An 18,717-nucleotide genomic window follows, 5' to 3' on the forward strand; every position below is an offset into this window, starting at 1 on the left:
GACGCTGAGCAAAAACAAGGTGGGCCCGGTTCATCTTCGCTGCTTGATGCGACGCTGTCAGGGGCCTCCGGGACCTCTGGAAAGGCATCGTCGAGCTGTTGAGAGATTTTCAGAAAAGAAACAGTGTAAGTTCCCACTGCTTGTTTTTAAGTTTACAAAACTTCCCCCCCGGTTCCTAACCCCATTTCACCCCATCATCAACCACCACTTCATTCATTTACCTGAGCGACGTCTTTTCCGTTCACCTTGTTCTCCGGTGACTCCCCCAAGCTGCGTTTGCCTTCCTCCTCCAGGAGGGTGGACGTCAAGAGGCCACCACGCTCATCGGGGTGTCTCCACACAAGTCGAAAGGCCCTCAGGGCTAAAACAAAGTCCAAATTCTCACGGGGGTGGTGAAGGAGTCCATGTTTCCATGATTTCTAAAGCACGCGTTCTTGGTAAAAGATGGCCTCTTCTGCCCCAGTGCTGGGACTTATACAGTGATGGTGCTGCACTCTGGTTGGCAGAGGGCACTGGGAGTAGTTCTTAGAGGGGTCACACAACCCTCTTCTGGGTGGGTCACCCCTCCACGGAACACCCCCGATGGGTCAAATCTGCTCTCAGGGCGGTCCTATGCGGCCAAAACCCATTGTGATTGGTGGAGGGAGGTGGGAGGAAGTCTTAGAGGGGTCACATGAACCACTTCCAGATGGGTCACCGCGCCCTAGAACACCCCCGATTGGTCAAATCTCCTCACTGGGCAGTCCTATGTGGCTGAAACCCCTCCTCATCGGCAGAAGGGAGGTGGGTGGAGTTCTTAGAAGGCTCCGATGAACCTCTTCCAGAGGGTCACCCTTCCCTGGAACTCCCCTGGATTAGTCAGATCTCCTGTCGGGGAGGCCTACGGGGGTGAAACTGAGCCTGATTAATAGAAGGCAGTGGGAGGAGTTCTTCAAGGGGGTCACATGACACACTTTGCTTCCAGTCATGTGTCCGCCTTGACTCTGGAAGTAATACCCCCATGAGTGGGACTTCCGGTGACAGGTGGTCGGGGTTGAAGGGGTCAAGGGGTGGGATTTAAGGGGTAAAGAGGAGGGGTGAGGGTTTGATTGACGGTAGGTCCCTTATAATACTACCAGACACCCTCAGAAGCCCTTGCCTTTCGAAAGGGTAGCTTTGTAAATTTAGGACCAGTCGTTCTTGAACGAGAGTCCTTGGAAATTTGGGACTTCACTTTCTTTTGAAGCTTGGAGAAGGTTTGCTTCAGGCACATGAAGATCCGTTTGAGAACTGGAACTTTGTTCCTTGAAGGGGATGATGTCCTAGCTCTGGAGGCCTTTGGTGGCTTTGGAGGAGAAGCGTCAGGACTCCCAGTTGCTTTCTCCCCTGCTTGCAAAAGCCCTGTTGTACTTGTCGCAATGGACACCATCTTCGGTTGCTTGGTGGGAGCCCTTTTCCCCATTCCATCCTGCCTCTTGCTCCTGTCTGCTGGAAGGAGCCACACCACTGGCATCTTGTTGTGGTTGGATGATGCTGCAGAGTCTCCTGGAGTCCATCGCTGGGGAATTCCATGGGACGTTCTGGGCATGTCAGCACCTGCAGAGCCAGCTGGTCTCTTCTGTAGAACTTTACCGCACTTCTTGCAGACTCTGATTGGTGGCTGATCCCTGCAGAGCTTTGAATTCACAGTTCCATCGAACCCATGTGGAGCTGGGATGTCTCGAAGACCATGCAGCTCAGCAGATTCTTGTGTCTCCTCCTGAGTTTTCTTACCCTTCATTTTTCCTGGCTGTGCCTTGCAGCAGAGCTGGCAGACTGAGATATGGCCCGCCAAGGGGCGGGAGTTGCTCAACATTTCCATCATGTCCTTGATCTGCTGGTCGTGTGCAGACTGCCCAGCAATGAGAGAGTCAAGAATGGATCTTGGTAACTGCCCAGAGCCTGGTGCCTCTGGGGCAACCTGGTGGCATTGGGTCCTGGGAAGATCTGCCCTGCTCTCACCTGCCTGTGCCCCTGGCCTCAGGCAGGAGCCTTCTCTGGAGATAACCTTCCTCTCCATGTGCAGCTCCAGCTTCTCTTCAGTCCCTTTGGTGTCACTCAAACTGGGAAGGGGCTTTCTCAGCTCGCTTCTATCAATGAGGAGTGTTACAGCGAGCGTCTTCTCTGTTATTACGGTTCCTGGAGGTGGCGATGTCAGATCCATCCCTGCTGGCAGAGTGCAACGATCCGGGTTAGTCTGCTTTCCTGCCGTGCCATCACTCCTGCCCGTCTCCATGGTGGTATCTTCCACTGGCGTTGGAGGACGTGTGGAACAAGAGGAGCTTGTGCTTTGCTTCCCTGTCTGCAATGCGCTGCGATGCTCTGCGTTTACTTTCCCTTTTGATGCTACTGCCCCAGGATGCTTCCAGGAGTAAGACCTGGCCATTTGCTGCCTTCTGTCTCTGGGTAGGGCATGTCCAACCTCCAGCCACCTCTTACTGGGGGCCCTTAGAGGCAACAGAAGAGCTGTGTGAGGTTTCTGCGGGGAGAGGGGTAAGCCCTGCTCATGCTGGAGTCTCCTTGTGTGCAAGTGACAGTCCAACTCCTTCAAGACATCATGGCTTAGGAAAGGGACCCTGCTCATGTTGAACTTCACCCTGGGGTCTCTGTCTGGTGGACGCAGAGCAGGGGCATTAGGGATCATCTTGGCCAGCGACTCTGTGTATGGGGTAGGTGCCCCCAGTTGGCTCTGCAGATGCTTCTGTCGGATGTTGAAGTCTAAGCCATGGGCTGACATCTGGTCCAGACCCAGGATCTGCTCTTGCCGGTCTCGTCTGCTGTGGACAGCAGGCCTGGGGAGAAGATGGTCTTGGATGGTATGTGTGGATCCTTCCCAGCCCGTGACAGCCATGATCTCCCTTGTGTGGCAGAGGGGCTCTGACCGAGCCACGGAGGCTTCTCTCAGGGAAAAGGAGCTGGGATTCCAGGGGAAAGAGGTGATGGATTCCATGGAGGAATCAGAGAACCGGCTCACGGCAAATGTCATCACACTCGGCCTGTGGGAGAGAGCAGACAGGGACAGACGGGACATGGCCTGCTGAGCAAAGGCAAGCCTTGGGCACAGCCTTCCAACTGTACTGCAATGGGGCAGTGCCTAGGCATGCATGGCACACCACGCTCTGACACAAGGACATCAACTGGAGAACGAAGGACTGCGAGAGGGAGCTGGCACTCATTTTATCTGTAACGATAACCCCTTTGTCACACGCACAGGTGCAGCACCTAGCACAATGGGGCCTTGAGCATGATTGGGGACCAAGTGCTATTTTAATAGAAAGATTAGCTAACAAAAATTGGTTTGGGTGAGGAAGATGTGAGCATGTGTATGTAACCCTTGCCAGAGGATGTTGTGAAGGCCAAGACCATAAACAGGGTTCAAAAAAGAACTAGATAAATTCATCAATTACTATTAGCCAGGATGGGCAGGGATGGTGTCCCTAGTCTCTGCCTGAAGCTGGGAATGGGCGACAGGGGATGCATCACTTGATAATTACCTGTTCCGTTCATTCCCTCTGAAGCACTTGGCATTGGCCACTGTCGGAAGACAGGATACTGAGCGAGATGGATCTTTGGTCTGACCCAGTATGGCCGTCCTTAAGTTCTTATGTTCTAACCCACTGGAAAACTGTCCTCTTCTTGTGTCTGATGCACTAGAGGTTAACCACCTACTACTGCTACCAGTTAATGGAGTTTCTTCTTTAGCTCCAGTGGTGGAGGTCTGTGCTCTCGTCCTGAAAGTCCTGGGTTTGAACCCAGTTGATGACTCATATTTGGGGTGTATCACTCCATGCACCTCTCACTGCTTGTCTGGTACCTCCTCCTGGTGACTCCGGGAATTAGCACTTGCGGTCAATGCCTCTTCCCACTGTCACACGTGGTCACATCGTCTCTCTCTCGGGTCTGCAACTTCTCTCTTATTCCGGGAACTGCAGTGTCCTCTTCTTGACTCAGCCCCGTGGCTCGGCCACTCAGCGTTTCCCCCTCTTCCAGAGTACAGCCCTTCAATTATCTCTCACTCCCACAGTGACCCAGACAGTCTTCCTGTTCACTGCCCCACCCGTCTATGCCGTGCCTTTGGTGGCCGGTCGGGAAACCCAAGCCCTCAATTTACACCTGGTTCCAGGCCAGGGACCCTCAACACAGCAGTTCTGGGCTTTCCTCTCCCAGCCTTCACTGCTACTTCCCTGGACTGCTTCCTACTACTCCTGGTTCCCCTCCATGCTCTGGGTGTACCAGCTCCAAACTGGTACTTCCCCCTCTTCTCAGGGAGGGATTGCCCTTTCCCAGCAGCAGCCCCTATCTCTTGCCAGCTTCCTGGCTTTATAGGCCCCACCTATTCCTGCACAGCTGAGTCTGCTTGCAGTCAATTCACGGCTCCCTGTCTCTTCCTCCAGGTGCACCCTGTAGAGTTCATACGTCTGCCTGGCCACCTTAGCCCCTGCCAGTCCTGGGTGGGGTGGACAGCTCATCACAGAGCCTCCCGCTCAAGACTGCTTCTCATGGGGGGAGGAGAAGAAGGTAGCACCTCCCCTGCTTCTCATGCAGCCAAGTGTACAGACTTTCCCTCTCTTTCTTTATGTCACCCACCATGAGTAGTTTCCCTTTCTCCTCCCTGCTGTCTCTCTGTTTCTGGTGCTGAGATTCCAGGTCTTGCACAACCTCTTGCAGGGTCTGCGTTGCAGCTACTAGCCTCCCCTACAGCTGCTTCATCTGCCCCACCGAGTCCTCCAGCACCCTCGCTCTCAGGGTCTCAGTCCCCACTGTCTTGTGGGTCACCTTAGCATTAATTCCTACCTGCCTCAGCTTCCTCCCCTGGGGGGTTTCTCTGTTCCCCCAGTCTCACCTGCCTTTTGGCTTTCACCACAACATCTACAGGCTCACTAGGGGCCTCTCTTTCTCCTTTTCTTTCCTTTCTTCAGGCCTTTACCTTTTTCTTGACTGTCTTTCTTTCCCTTGGGGTCCGTTCCAAAAATACGGACCCTTTTGTTAGCATTCAGCTGCCTTACAGTCTCGCTCTAGCCCCCTTGGGGTACTCTTCCTACACAATTTAGATCTGATCCCTTGCATCAGGGGTGACTGTCAGGTACAGTCTCTCTCACAGTCCCCTTTCATCAGGGTGACTGTCTCATACAATGCTTCACTCGGTCTACAGTCCTCTGCACAATCCCTTTCCCACAGAGGTGACCGAGTACCCGCATTTCCCAGCACGTTGTCACGGGGGGCATCCCTCATTGCTTGTCTGGAGCCTCCTCCTGGTCACTCCATGGATGGGCTCTCGAGGTCAATGCCCCTTCCCATGTCGCAGACCATCACTCCGTCTCTCTCTTGGGAGTGCAGCTACTCTCTCGTTTCAGGAACCTCAGTCTTCATGACTCAGCCCGCTGGCCCTGTCACTCAGCGTTTCTCCCCTTTGGGGTACAGTCCTTCGACCCAGACAGGCTTCCCGTTCATTGTCTCGCCAGTCTCTGCCACGCCCTCAGTAGCTGGTAGGGGAACCTGGGCCTGCCGTCTACTCCGGGTTCCAGTCCAGGGACCCTCCATCCAGGAGTTCTGGGCTTTCCTCTCCCAGCCTCACCACTTCTTCCCTGGACTGCTTCCTGTTACCCCTCATTCCCCTGCTGGGTGTACAAGCTCCAGACACTCCCCCCATCTTCCCAGGGAGGGACTGCCCTTTCCCAGTGGCAGCCCCTGTCTGTTGCCAGCTTCCTGGCTATATAGGCCTGGCCTATTCCTGTCCAGCTGAGCCTGCCTGCAATAAATTCCCTGCTCTCTGACTCTTCCTCCAGGTGCAGCCTGTGGAGTTAATAGGGCTAGCTGCCCACCTTAACCCCTCCCAATCCTATGTAGGCTGGACACCCCATCACAGGGTGTCATTTGATTGCTTTTTCTTTCAAACATAGCAGGGAAAGTTTCTAGACAGTCGTCTGCTGGGAGATATTGCCGTACAGAAGGATTTGTTCCTACTCACAACCCCAGTTTGTAGTCTCTGCATTTAATTTCTGATAATCCCTCACCTCGCTTTCACTGGTACCTCACCTTGGAAGCGAAACCCTCTTAGTGGCTTTTTCCCTGTTATTTTAGGATCCTGGAGTGTTCGGTTTTCTCTGCTCTCTCCTCTCTACATTCACTATCCCCTCCCACCCAGCCCCCAGTCTGGTACCCCCCGTTCAGTTGCCTTACGGTATCAGAACTTCATCCAGCTGTCTGGCCACATACTGTATCCTCCTCTCAACCAGCCTGAGGCTGTCAGCCAAGGTGAGCCTCTCCAGGGGCACACGGCAGCTGTGGAACAGAGAGAGCAGATAGTTGAGGGCAGGCCCTGCCCTCAGGCTCTCTTTTACCTACAGGTGCGGCAGTGACAGGCTCCGTGTCCCATTCTCCACTGAGGCAACCTCCTCCCATGCCATACCCAGGCCTTGGATGTTCTGGTTTTGTGTTAGCTGGATTGTTAGGTGATCCCTGTCTAGTGCTGAAAAGGTGAGAGTGTGTCCTGCTGGCAGCCTGTGTGTCATGTGCCTTCCGCAGAAGCTAATCAACATATAGGATAATGGCCTACTACAGCTACCAACTAATGCAGCTACCTCTTTAGCTCAAAGGGGTCTTTTATGCTGCAGAGCTGAAGGTCCAAGGTTCAAGTTCTACTGGGAACCCATGCCGGAAGACTGGAGGCGGGGGTCGAATAGGGGCCATTACACAAGTGCTGCCGGATCCCTTTCACCCTACTCACCGTCCCAGAAAGGCCAGCCTTCCTCAGTAAACTCTCCCCTCCCTGGTGTACATGGGGCTGCTCCCATAAAAGGTTTTCTCCCCCTCTTGGGAGGGGAGGATGGTCCAGTCCAGTCGACACAATCTACCACCCCACCCCCAGCCCCATGATGCTAGAGGAAGGGAATGACCCACTGTATGATGCATGGGGGTGGATGAGAGAGGGCAACTTCTGCTGAGTGAGAATGAATTGCATGATTCTAAAGGAGAATAGGTGCTTGCCTGGTATATAGGTCAGATCAGGGGAAGGATTACTAGGGCTACTGCCCCTGGGTGGGGATGAATTGTGTGATGCTAAAGGAGGGGACTGACCCACTGCAGATTTATGGAGGGGGGCATTGCTTACCATGTCTCTAGGGATGCACAAGCCTCCTCCAACTCTTTGTAACGACTTCCAAAAGCTGTCAGAAGTGAGACATAAGGGAGACATTGAGCTGCTTGGCCACCCTTTGCTTCCTAGCACCCCAGAGCCCCAGATTTCAGGGGCAGCGTATGAACGGAGCCCCAGCCAGTGCTTCTGCACGACTCTGGGCATGTCTGTGCCTTCGCAGGAAGAGGGGAGGCAAGTGGGGGAATAGACCCGATTTCTCTGCTTTGCATGGTGCCCGAGTCTGCCACCACAGCTGTGGCGTCAGGGACTGCTTACCTTTCTTTTTCTTCTTTTTGTGTCTGTGCCTCGTCTTCCTCTGAGAAGCCTGCCACACACAGAAAAAGCAGCAGGGTTAGAGAGAACTCTTCAATAAAACTGGGATAACAAGGAGCCAGAGGGGATTGCCATGTGGGGCCAGAGGGAAGTTTTTCCTTGTGGGAAAGTATTGCACTCTGAGGCATCATGGGTAGGCATTGTGCTTTCCTATCATGCAGCCCATATAGGGCACACAGCACAACCCATTACAGGGGTCCCTGGAATCATCGAGGGGTTGGAGAAACAGGGATTGCTGGTATCAGGAGCCTGCAGAGTTTATCAGCGTTGAAGGAGAGAGCCTGCAAAGTTTTCTTTCCTGCAGAGCTCCTAAAACTCTGCAGGTTTAAGGACTGCAGGGTATGCAACGAACCACAGATACCAGCCCCCGAATTCAGACCATGGGGGAGAAATCCGACATCTGGACCACAGTGTTTCCTGTTTCCATATTTAGGGAATGCATGATATAGGGGTTTTATCTGCATGCTTTTGGGATGGCCATGCTACTCCTGAGTGGTGAAGCCAGGAATGGGCTATGAAAATCCTCCCAAACAAGTGCTGATATAACCCCGATATCATCCTGAAACGGCAGCTGTTTTACACCAAAAATAAACCAACACAACAGTTTGGCATGAGTTCAGCCCACTTGCCTGGGAGCTGCTGAGCAGTGATGGGCTCTCGATGGTGACCTTAGGATCATCATCAGGACCACTTGGGTCAGTGGTGCTGGTTCTGGTGGCCAGTCCTAGGCTAGTCCTGCAGGGAGGGGTGGCATCTGACCCGGAGGCGGGAGAAAGCTGCTATCTCACATTTGAGGCTGCTGCTTCTTCTTCTTAGCGTACGCACAAGGTGCCTCAAGTGGCACGTGAGCAGGATTCATCAATGAATTTGGTCTGTTGGTTGGATCATTGGCTTCCCCGGCCCGGCCTGGGTACCGCTGGGGTCCGGGAGTGCAATGTGAACATTGATCCATGCCCCCCGAGGCTGCCGAGATGCCATTTGTCAAAGGAATAGCAGTGCTGTTGCTGGGTCTGGTTCTCTGCCCACCACAGCAGCAGTCACTGGGATATGGTGCCTTGTAGATCCCACTCTTGGCACCACACCTGCCAGCCCCCAGCGGGCTGATGAAGGTCTGCCAACTTCAGGCTACATACCCACTGCAGGTCTTATTTCACCCTCTTGAGGCATTAACTCACAACAAAGTGTCCCTGGTTAACCGGGGACTGTTATGACAGTGCTAAGAGGACCAAGCACCCTGAGTTGAGAGAGCATCACTCTGCTCAGCTCTGGGTCCTTTCTGTAGGACAAGTATTCTCAACCCAGGCCCAGACTGAGTGTGCTTCTTTCTGTGAGCAAGGACTTCTCCCATGGCTCAAAATCTTCCTTCTGTCATACATATAAAGGGAAGGGTAAACCCCTTTGAAATCCCTCCTGGCCAGAGGAAAAATCCTCTCACCTGTAAAGGGTTAAGAAGCTAAAGGTAACCTCGCTGGCACCTGACCAAAATGACCAATGAGGAGACAAGATACTTCCAAAAGCTGGGAGGAGGGAGAAAAACAAAGGGTCTGAGTCTGTCTGTATGATGCTTTGGCCAGGGATAGAATAGGAATGGAGTCTTAGAACTTAGTAAGTAATCTAGCTAGGTGTGTGTTAGATTATGATTTCTTTATATAGCTGAGAAAGTAGCTGTGCTGAATAGAATGACTATTCCTGTCTGTGTGTCTTTTTTGTAAGTTAAGGTTTTGCCTAGAGGGATTCTCTATGTTTTGAATCTAATTACCCTGTAAGGTATTTAACATCCTGTTTTTACAGAGATGATTCTTTTTTACTTCTATTAAAAGTCTTCTTGTAAGGAAACTGAATGCTTTTTTCATTGTTCTCAGATCCAAGGGTTTGGGTCTGTGGTCACCTACGCAAATTGGTGAGGATTTTTACCAAACCTTCCCCAGGAAGCGGGGTGCAAGGGTTGGGAGGATTTTGGGGGGAAAGACGTGTCCAAACTACGTTTCCCAGTAAACCCAGATAAAGTTTGGTGGTGGCAGTGGAAATCCAAGGGTAAAATAATTTTGTATCTTGGGGAAGGTTTAACCTAAGCTGGTAAAAGTAAGCTTAGGAGGTTTTCATGCAGGTCCCCACATCTGTACCCTAGAGTTCAGAGTGGGGAAGGAACCTTGACACCTTCCTAATAGCTCATCCATGCTGACTGCCTACTATTTGGTGGGCATTCCCCTGGTGCAAGCACTTTTGTAATTGATACATACCCCATGTTCCTGACTTCAGATACAGAAATGATACATCCACACAAAAAGGATAATCACATTCAGTAAATCATAACCGTTCCAATGATATCTCACATGACCCATCTTGCATAAAACATACCTTACTTAGGCCATATTCATCGAACAATATTTCTATGAAGAATATGGGATGTATGTCACAGGGGTGAACAAGCATGTGGACAAGGGTAATCCAGTGGATATAGTTGACCTGAACTTTCAGAAAGCCTTGAACAAGATCGTTTAAGCAAAGTAAGTTGGTTATCATGGAATAAGAGGGAAGATCTTCTCATGGACCAGTAACTGGTTTAAAGATAGGAAACAAAAGCTAGGAAGAAATGGTGAGTTTATGAAGAGAGATAAATAGCAAGGTCCCCCAAGGATCTGTATTGGGAACACAGTTGTTGAACATATTCATAAATGATCTAGAAAAGGGGGGAAACAGTGAAGTGGCCAGATTAGCAGATGATACACAACTAAAACTCGTTAAATGCAAAGCTGAATATGCCGTCCTTGTTCCTAGATGTGTAACTCTGTGTTGGGCTGTATGAAAACACATTTTCTTTGAATGGGCCCCTTTTTCAAACAAACTCTCCAGAACTCTCTGTGTGACTGCCCTGTCCTCATCGTTATTGACCATTCTGCCAATCTTCGGCTCATCGGCAAATTTGTATCAGCATCAATTTTATATTTACTTTCAAGCCATTGATAAAAATAGTGACTAGCATCAGACTGAGTACTGATCCCTGCAGAGCCCCATTAGAAACACCCACGTTCGAGGAGCCCTTTGACAATTACTTTTTGAGATCTGTCAGTTGGCCATTAGCCTGTTCTCAATCCATTTAACCTGTGCTCCAGTGATATTGTATAGTGCTAATTTTTTAATCCAGATGTCCTGCGGTACTTGAATGCATAAACAGGGGAATCTCAAGTTGGAGGAGAGAGGTTATTTTATCTCTGTATTTGGCAGTGGTGCAACCACTGCTGGAAGCCTGTGTCCAGTTCTGGTGTCTAACACTCAAGAAGGATGTTGCTAAATTGCAGAGGGTTCAGAGAAGAGCCAAAAGAATGATTAAAGGATTAGAAAACATGCCTTGTAGTGATAGACTCTAGCAGCTCAGTCAATGTCGCTTAAAGAGGTTAAGGGTGGTTTGATTAAAAGTCTATAAATACTGACATGGGGAACAAATAATTACAAATGGGCTCTTCAATCTAGCAGAGAAAGGTCTAACATGATCCAATGGCTGGAACTTGAAACTAGAGAAATTCAGACTCGAAATAAGGCATACATTTTTAACAGTGAGAGTAATTCACCATTGGAACAATTTCCCAAGGTCCTGGTGGATTGATTCTCCATCACTGGCAATTTTTAAAATCAAGATTGGACAGTTTCATAAAAGGTATGCTCTAGGAATTACTGTGGGGAAGTTCTTTGGCCTGTGCTAGACAGGAGGGTCAGACTAGAAGATCACAATGGGCCCATCTTGCCTTGGAATCCATGAAAAACAACACCTTACAAAATTCTAAGTTTGTCACATCTATGTTTGACATGACCCATGTTCCATAAAACATTGTTAACCTGCTTTAAAGGAACTCCCATCCTTTAATTCTTTAGTGATTGAATTCCATATCAATTTGTCCATTATTTCAGGCTAACTGGCCTGTCATAAGCTGGGTCAACCTCCCATACCTTTTTGAATATTGACAAAACATGAGCACACTTCTAGCCTTCTGGAATTCCCTCAGTTATCCTAAATTTGTTAAAAATTACTGTCAGTAGGCCAATAACCTCCTGAGCCAGTTCTTTGAGGACTCTTGGGTGTAGATGATCTGAGCCTGCTGATTCAATAATACTCATGTTTGGTTCCTGCATTCAACTGGCATCAATCCAGCCTTTCCATCTCTCTCGGATTCTCACTTACCTCAGATCTGGCGAGGCTCATCACAGCATGAAAGACGAGAAACAGCACCGTGCATCTCAGGATCGTTAGGCAGGAGGCCCAGTTGAAATATAGGAGGAGTGAACTCATTTCCCAGGGCTCAGACACTAAGAACCACAGATACTCTCAAACCAGCAACAAGTACCCAGGCTACACCTGACTGCAGCTTGCTGCTCTGGCATCAGGCAGGTGCTGATGTCGTCTCTAGGTCAGAATGGGGCTGCCCTCCTGCAAACTCCCTCTTGCCTGTGAGCTGTCAATGCCATACTTACATTTGGAGATAGGATGGGGCAACCTCCCCAGGGGGCTGAGCTGCTGAGCTCAGAATAAGGCAGGAGAGAGGGCATCCAATTTCCCAGGATAACCCTGGGTCTTTCCGAGCTTTACGGTTCTAAAGCCCCTAGGCAAGGGACGTTTTTCCCCCCTTGTGGGAACTCATAAAACCCCTGTGACTGAGGCAGAATCTCCCAGCCTGAAGCGAGAAGCAGCCCTGAAGTGATTACCTAGCGCTACGAGCGCAGACAAACTTTCACGGTATCTCCAGCCCAAGCATTCCAAAACCATGAGTTGGGCCCCACCAAAATCATGAGATTGGCTTCAAAATAATGAGCTCTTGCAAAAAAATTCCTCTGGGGAACTCTTCATTTGCCTGCTGGTGTCTGAGCTGCTAGGGTGCATTCAATTCACGTTCTCCAGCTTCTCTCTGCAGCCATGAGGGCTTAAAAATGGTTAACAAATAAAATAAAAAGCAGAGATTCTCAAATAAATCACTTGACTCCAGGCCTGGAAGCTTTTGGAAAAGCACCCTCTATCATAAGATAATAAAGAGCCCTAGCTCTTATCTAACATGTTCAATCAGTAGATCTCAAAGCTCTTTACAAAAGAGGCGTGGAACATTAGCCCCCTTTTAGAGATGGGAAACTGAGGCACAGGGAAGAGCAGTGACTTGCCCAAGGTCACCCAAGCCTTTGAGAAGGTCCCTCACCAAAGGCTCTTAAGCAAAGGAAGCTGTCATGGGATAAGAGGGAGGGTCCTCTCATGGATCAGTAACTGGATGAAACATAGGAAACAAAGGGTAGGAATAAATAATCCATTTTCACAATGGAGAGAGGTAAATAGTGGGGACTTTTCATTTTTGAAAAGACAAGTACAGGGGATATGATAGAGGTCTACCAAATCATGATTAGTGCGGAGAAAGTGAAGAAGAAAGTGTTATTTACTCCTTCTCATAGCACAAGAACTCAGGGTCACCACATGAAATTAATAGGCAGCAGGCTGAAAACAAACAAAAGGAAGTATTTCTTCGCACAATGCACAGTCAACCCAAGGAACCCTTTTGCCAGAGGCTGTTGGGAAGGCCAAGACTCAAACAGGGTTCAAAAAAGAATGAGATAATTTCATGAAAGATAGGTGCATCAATGGCTCTTAGCCAAGATGGGCAGGGATACCACACCACGCTCTGAGTGTCCCTAGCTTCTGTTTGCCAGAAGCTGGGAATGGGCGACAGGGGATGGGTCACTTGATGATTCCCTGTTCTGTCCATTCCCTCTGAAACACCTGGCATTGGCCCCTGTCGGAAGACTAGAGACTGGGCTCGATGGACCTTTGGTCTGACCCAGCGTGGCCGTTCTTCTGTTACAGTTCTTCAGTCTCCTTGATACCTGTGATGTCATAATCCTGCTCAGTTCTCCAGCCTTCCATGGAGTCTGGGTGGAAAGACAGGGGAGATGTCACCTCGTGAGCTGGGCCTGTAAGAGCAACTTGTGTTCAGGCAGAGGGGGGCTCCTGGGAGAGAAGAGCCAGTGCGCGGTTAAAGAGCCGGAGAAAAGGGCCTGGCCTGAGTGTAACCCACCAAACTTTGATTACACCCGTACCCATAATAATTCCACGTTAGTGCAGGGCTAGTGAGCAGGTTCAGTCTGTTCTGACAGCGGAACTCCCACCTGTGGAGAACAACACAAATATGCAAATTGGGGCAGTTGGGGATGCCAGTCACCTGAGTTGCTCCAATTTGGAGGAAAGACACCACGGTGTAGTAAAGCTGCTCAGACTAAACAAAAAAATCCTTCCCTTTATAAGAAGACAATTTGTGAGTTAACTAAGATGCCTCATATATCTAAACATGCTCTTATCATTACAGCAATACAGCTCCTAGCGGTCAAAGAAAAATAATAGTGTCTAACAAACAGATTTCTTCTGTACTGAAAGGTACACGGGCCACGAAGCCTCCGCATTAGAAGCACGCGCTGCTTATTTGGCATTTATGTCCTCACACCCTCCTGAGCTGAGCAAGCAGCAAGGACCCTGTTCTTTGAATGGGCTGGGATCCTTCTCCTGGCAGTTCTCTGCTTGCTGCAGGTAGTCAAAGCAGGCCTGCGAACATCAGTCCTCAGGGCAGGGATCTTCACCGCCCCTCCGGTACGGCTGTCTGCCTCTGGAGGTGGCTGAAGTGGGGGAACAGGTTGGCACCCCCCTTTTTTTCAATTTGGGAGTGGAAGTGGCCCTCCGCCCTTGGAGATGCCCTTCTGAGCATGTGTGACCCAAAGCAGCCCTCTATTCACACCCTACATGCTATGGTAAGAATCTTTGTACGAAATATGCCTTGTGAGATAACATTTGAAAACAAACAACTCTCTGGTCAATAAGATCATGATGCAACATCACATATAGAGTTATGAGTTCCCCCTCTACAACATTACTTGTGAAAACTTGACAGCCCCTCCTTGGCAAACGTTGTGAAAGATGTCTGTCCTAAGCAAAGGAATGGTGGTTTATACAAGCAGCAGACAGGGTCCTCAAGAAAGCAGGTGAAGGAGATGGTGCAGAACAGAGCAATTTACATTTCAGCAAACAGAAGCGGGGGGAGAAAAGAAGAGCACATGTAACGTTGACAGACCCTGGTTACTGGCAGGCAGGATCAAACCTGGGGCCTCTGGAGCTGAGTACAGGAGCCGCTATCGCATGAGCTCAGAGCCGACTGGCTGTTCGCTAAGGCTGCAGAGCAGACTCATTTCACTGTCTCTAAATGGTCTCGGTGCCACGCGAGAGGACAGAACACCACACCCAGGAGGTGTGCGGGTTACATACTTCCCCTCGCTGAGGAAGCACGTCCCGAGCTCAGAGACATCCTGGTTGAAATCCCAGACGAGCCCCCACTTGTACCCTTGACAGACCCCTGTTGGCGGCGAGCGGGATTGAACCTAGGGCCTCTGGAACATACTGCATGAGTCTCTACCGCATGGGCTAAAAGCCAACTGGCTCTGAGCTGAGGCTGTACCGCAGACTCATTTCATCTCTCGCTCAGTAAGTGGTCTTGGTTCCACTAGATGGGACAGGACACCTCACCCAGGAGCTGTGTGGGTTACACATGGAGCCTTCACCACCAGACTTCAGGTCGCCTTCCTCACAGCTTGGATAAACTTTGCTTTGAGGGGTATCCTGTAGAACAGTGGCTCTCAACCTTTTTCCTCTCTACTGATTAGCTGTTTGTGGCAACATCCTCTGACCCATCTCCCGCAGACAGTCTCACTCTCCTGCCCTCCCTGCTCCTCCCTCCTCATGATTCCCCCCGACCCACACTGCCATGTCCCTTTCTTCCAGGGCTGGATTAACTTTTTGTGGGCCCGGCGCCAAACATATTTGTGGGCCCCCCTGGGGAATGAAGAGGCCAGGGGCAAGAGCACAGCGGGCAGGGTGGATTTGATTTAAATCATGTTTTCAATCACTAGTCAGGGATACTTGATTTAATCATGGGTTTCGACATAAAAGTGCCTTCTTATTGGTTGTTATAACCTTAATTCATATTCTTCACGACTCAGAGATAGATGTAGGTTTCATTTTTAGAAGGGACACACTAGACACTTTTAAACCGTGTTTTATGTTGAAAACTTTTCAGATGACTTTTACAGCTATGTCTCTGCACTGAGTTGAGGATGGGGGTGCAGGTTCTGGGAGGGAGTTAGGGTGCAGGAACAGGCTGGGGGTTGGGGTGCAGGGTCTGGCCAGGAGCTAGAATGAGGGAGGGGGTTCAGGGTTGGGGCAGGAGGTTCGGGGAGAAGGGGGGAGGAGCTCCCGTTTGGTGCTCAGGGTGGGGGTGGAGATGTGGAGGGGGGTGCAGGAATCAGGACTGCAGGGTGGGTGTGTATGAGGGGGTGCAGGAATCAGGGCATGGTGTGGGAGGGGCTGGGTATGTGTGGGGATGCAGGAGACAGGGCTGGGGTTCTGGGGGCATGCAGGAGTCAGGGCAGAGGGCTGGGGGGCGTGGGGGGTGCGGGAGACAGGACTGGGGGCTGGGGGTGTGGAAGGGGGGTGCGGGAGTCAGGACTGGGGGCTGGGGGTGCGGAAGGGGGGTGCGGGAGTCAGGGTGGAGGGTGGGGCAGGGGGATGCTCCCAGACCCCTGCCCTGAGTGGCTCACGGCAGGGGGCTGGAAGGGATATGCCCCGATTCCACCCCCTTCCTCAAGCCCCCCGCTTCTCCTCCCTCGCCCCCCCTCGCGCGGGCATACAGCTGATCGGTGGCAGGGAGGGCGGGGGTCACAGTTCGCTGGGGGAAGAGATAGGGGTTGGGGGGATCTTGGCTGCCATGGAGCCTGCCCGGCTGTAGCAGGAGAGAGACCGGGGAGCCGTGGCACCATAAGAGCCCCCTATTCCAACCCCTTCCCCAAATCCCCTGCCCTGCCTCCTCCCCCACACCGTGCTGGGGGCCGCGTCTCCTTTCACTGCGCATTCGACACACACAGCTCGCGGAGAAGGAGAACAAGGGGGGAGAGAAAAATCAGGCAAAGGAGGATGTGACGCAGCAGGGAGGGGGGAGTGTTGACCTGGGAATGTGGCAGGGGAGTTTCACTGGGAGACCTGAGAGCCTGTCACCTGAGCCAGGAGCGGGAGGGTGAGGTGAGACCTCTGCCAGGGAACGTGGACAGAGGCTGCAGGAGGGAGCCTGTTGCGGGGGGGTTTAGTTTTCAGTTTGGTGCTGGGTGGTGGAACGCAGGGAACCCCAGGGCTGAGGTCTAAGCTCCCTGCCCCCCCAGAAGGACTTGACTGAGGGGTCCTGGTTGTACCCACAAGCTCTGCTTGAGACTGTGTTCCTGTTGTTCAATAACCCTTCTGTTTTACTGGCTGGCTGAGAGTCTCAGTGAATCCCAGGAAGAGGGGTGCAGGGCCTGGACTCACCCACACTCCATGACAGAGACAACCTCCCAGCCCAAGGGCCGGGCAGACGAGACAGGCCTCAGCTGGAAACACGGCCTGTTCCAATCCTCACACCTGCGGATCAGCGTCCATCTCGAGCGCTGCCCTCCAGCGCTGCCTTTTCTCTTGCATGATGGGGAAGCTGGTTAATTCGCTCCAGGGTGGCCAGAGGCCTCCTGTTATGTCACAGAACAGCAGCTCCGCGGAGGAGGTCACTGTACGTGCTGACACTCAGCTCTCCGGGCCCTTGGCGATCGGGTCTTAGGCATGACGGAGCAGCCCGGGACCCCGCTATGAAAAGAGGCTGCGGGGCAGCGTGGTTGGGGGTCTGGAGCCAGACCCTCCATTGGTATAAAGCAGGAGAACTTCATTGGTGTCACTGGAGCTGGGCTGATTTACACCAGCTGAGGATCTGGCCCATCGTTACCAGGCTGGGCAGTCTCTGGGTCGCTGGTTCTGACCCACGTTCGGCTGGCAGTGAAGAGAGTTTAGGCCCAACTCTTCCAAAGTGGCCCCTGGTTTGCGGGGGGCTCTTCTCTTTTCTACGCCCAGCTGAGATTCCTGCAGGCAGCTTTTCCGAGGTGCTGAGCGCCAGGGGCTGCCGTAGGAGCCAAGTGGAGTTGTCAGTTCTGAGTGCCCAGCACTTCTGCAGCTAGCTCCAAGGTGTAGCAGGTTGGATGCCCAGAAACAGGGACGCCCACAAAGCGGGGCCCTTGGGGGACATACAGGGCTGAGGGATTATCGGCTTCCTTCTGAGCACCCAGATTTCCTATTCATTTCTCCTTTGAAGAAGAGGCCAGAGGATGTAGGATGACATATTTCTTTTAGTTCAGGCCACGGGGCTGTTTAGGAGCAGTCAGAGGTGAACAGGGACACTGGGCGCCTGACCTGAGACCCTGATTCTCACCCCAACTCCAAAAATTAGATCCCTTTAAGGAGAGCCAAGCTGGGCCCCCAGAAAATGGAGGCATCTGAAATCACTAGGCCCGGCTGAAGATCTTGGCTCGGAGGATGAGAAGTATCATCTCGTGACGGCCCCAGAAGTCCTAACATGTAGCACGGTGCAGGCCAAGAACGCGGGCAGGGGGATTTGTTGTGGTGTTTATCGGCCACATTGCAGCCTATGCTCATGCTTCTCTCGGCCACGTGTAACTGGCGCAGATTTGCTTTTGCTGAAGTGTTTCTGCCTAATTCCACTCGTCCAGGTTCCCCCGGTCTGTTTTCCCTCGGAGTGAATAATAAGCCCGCTCCTTTGCTCACCACCCTGCCTGTCCTAGGGCGGCTGAAATAACCTACTTCCCAAACGCTGGCCTTTGGTCCTGACTGCTCCACGCCTGAGCACATCCCCGGCCTCCTGCAACCTAGTGCTCAGCATAGGCCAACGCCGGCTGCTTTCGGCTACAGGGTCTCTGTACGATCGGCCCAGAGTGACTTCTCCAGGCCTTGAGCAGAGCCGTTCTGGCTCCTGACAGCTCACATGGGAAGCTCATCTGGCAGAGCCACTACCTACAGGCTACGAGGATCCCAAGTGCTTTGGGAAACTGAAAAAAAAAATCAGACCTCCCCCATGTATGCCTTGCTGATCTTTGGGAGATGCTTATAAACATAGTGATATCTCGTGGTAACTGGCTGGTGGCCTACTGAACTGCCCTCCTCCTGTGGGAGAGGGCGCGTGCCTGCATATCCCTGTTGGAATTGCTGTTCAGCCTTTGTGCCCCAAATGAGATCAAGAGCCCCCGATACATCCACATAGCGAGCGACCCAGTCATTGCCCCGCAGAGCTTGCAGTCTAAGTGTTGGGGAGCGGGGCGTGGGCAGTGTGGCCTAGTGGTCGCAGCAAGCATCA

Source organism: Eretmochelys imbricata, chromosome 3, assembly GCF_965152235.1.
Source record: "Eretmochelys imbricata isolate rEreImb1 chromosome 3, rEreImb1.hap1, whole genome shotgun sequence".
Lineage (NCBI taxonomy): Eukaryota > Metazoa > Chordata > Testudines > Cheloniidae > Eretmochelys > Eretmochelys imbricata.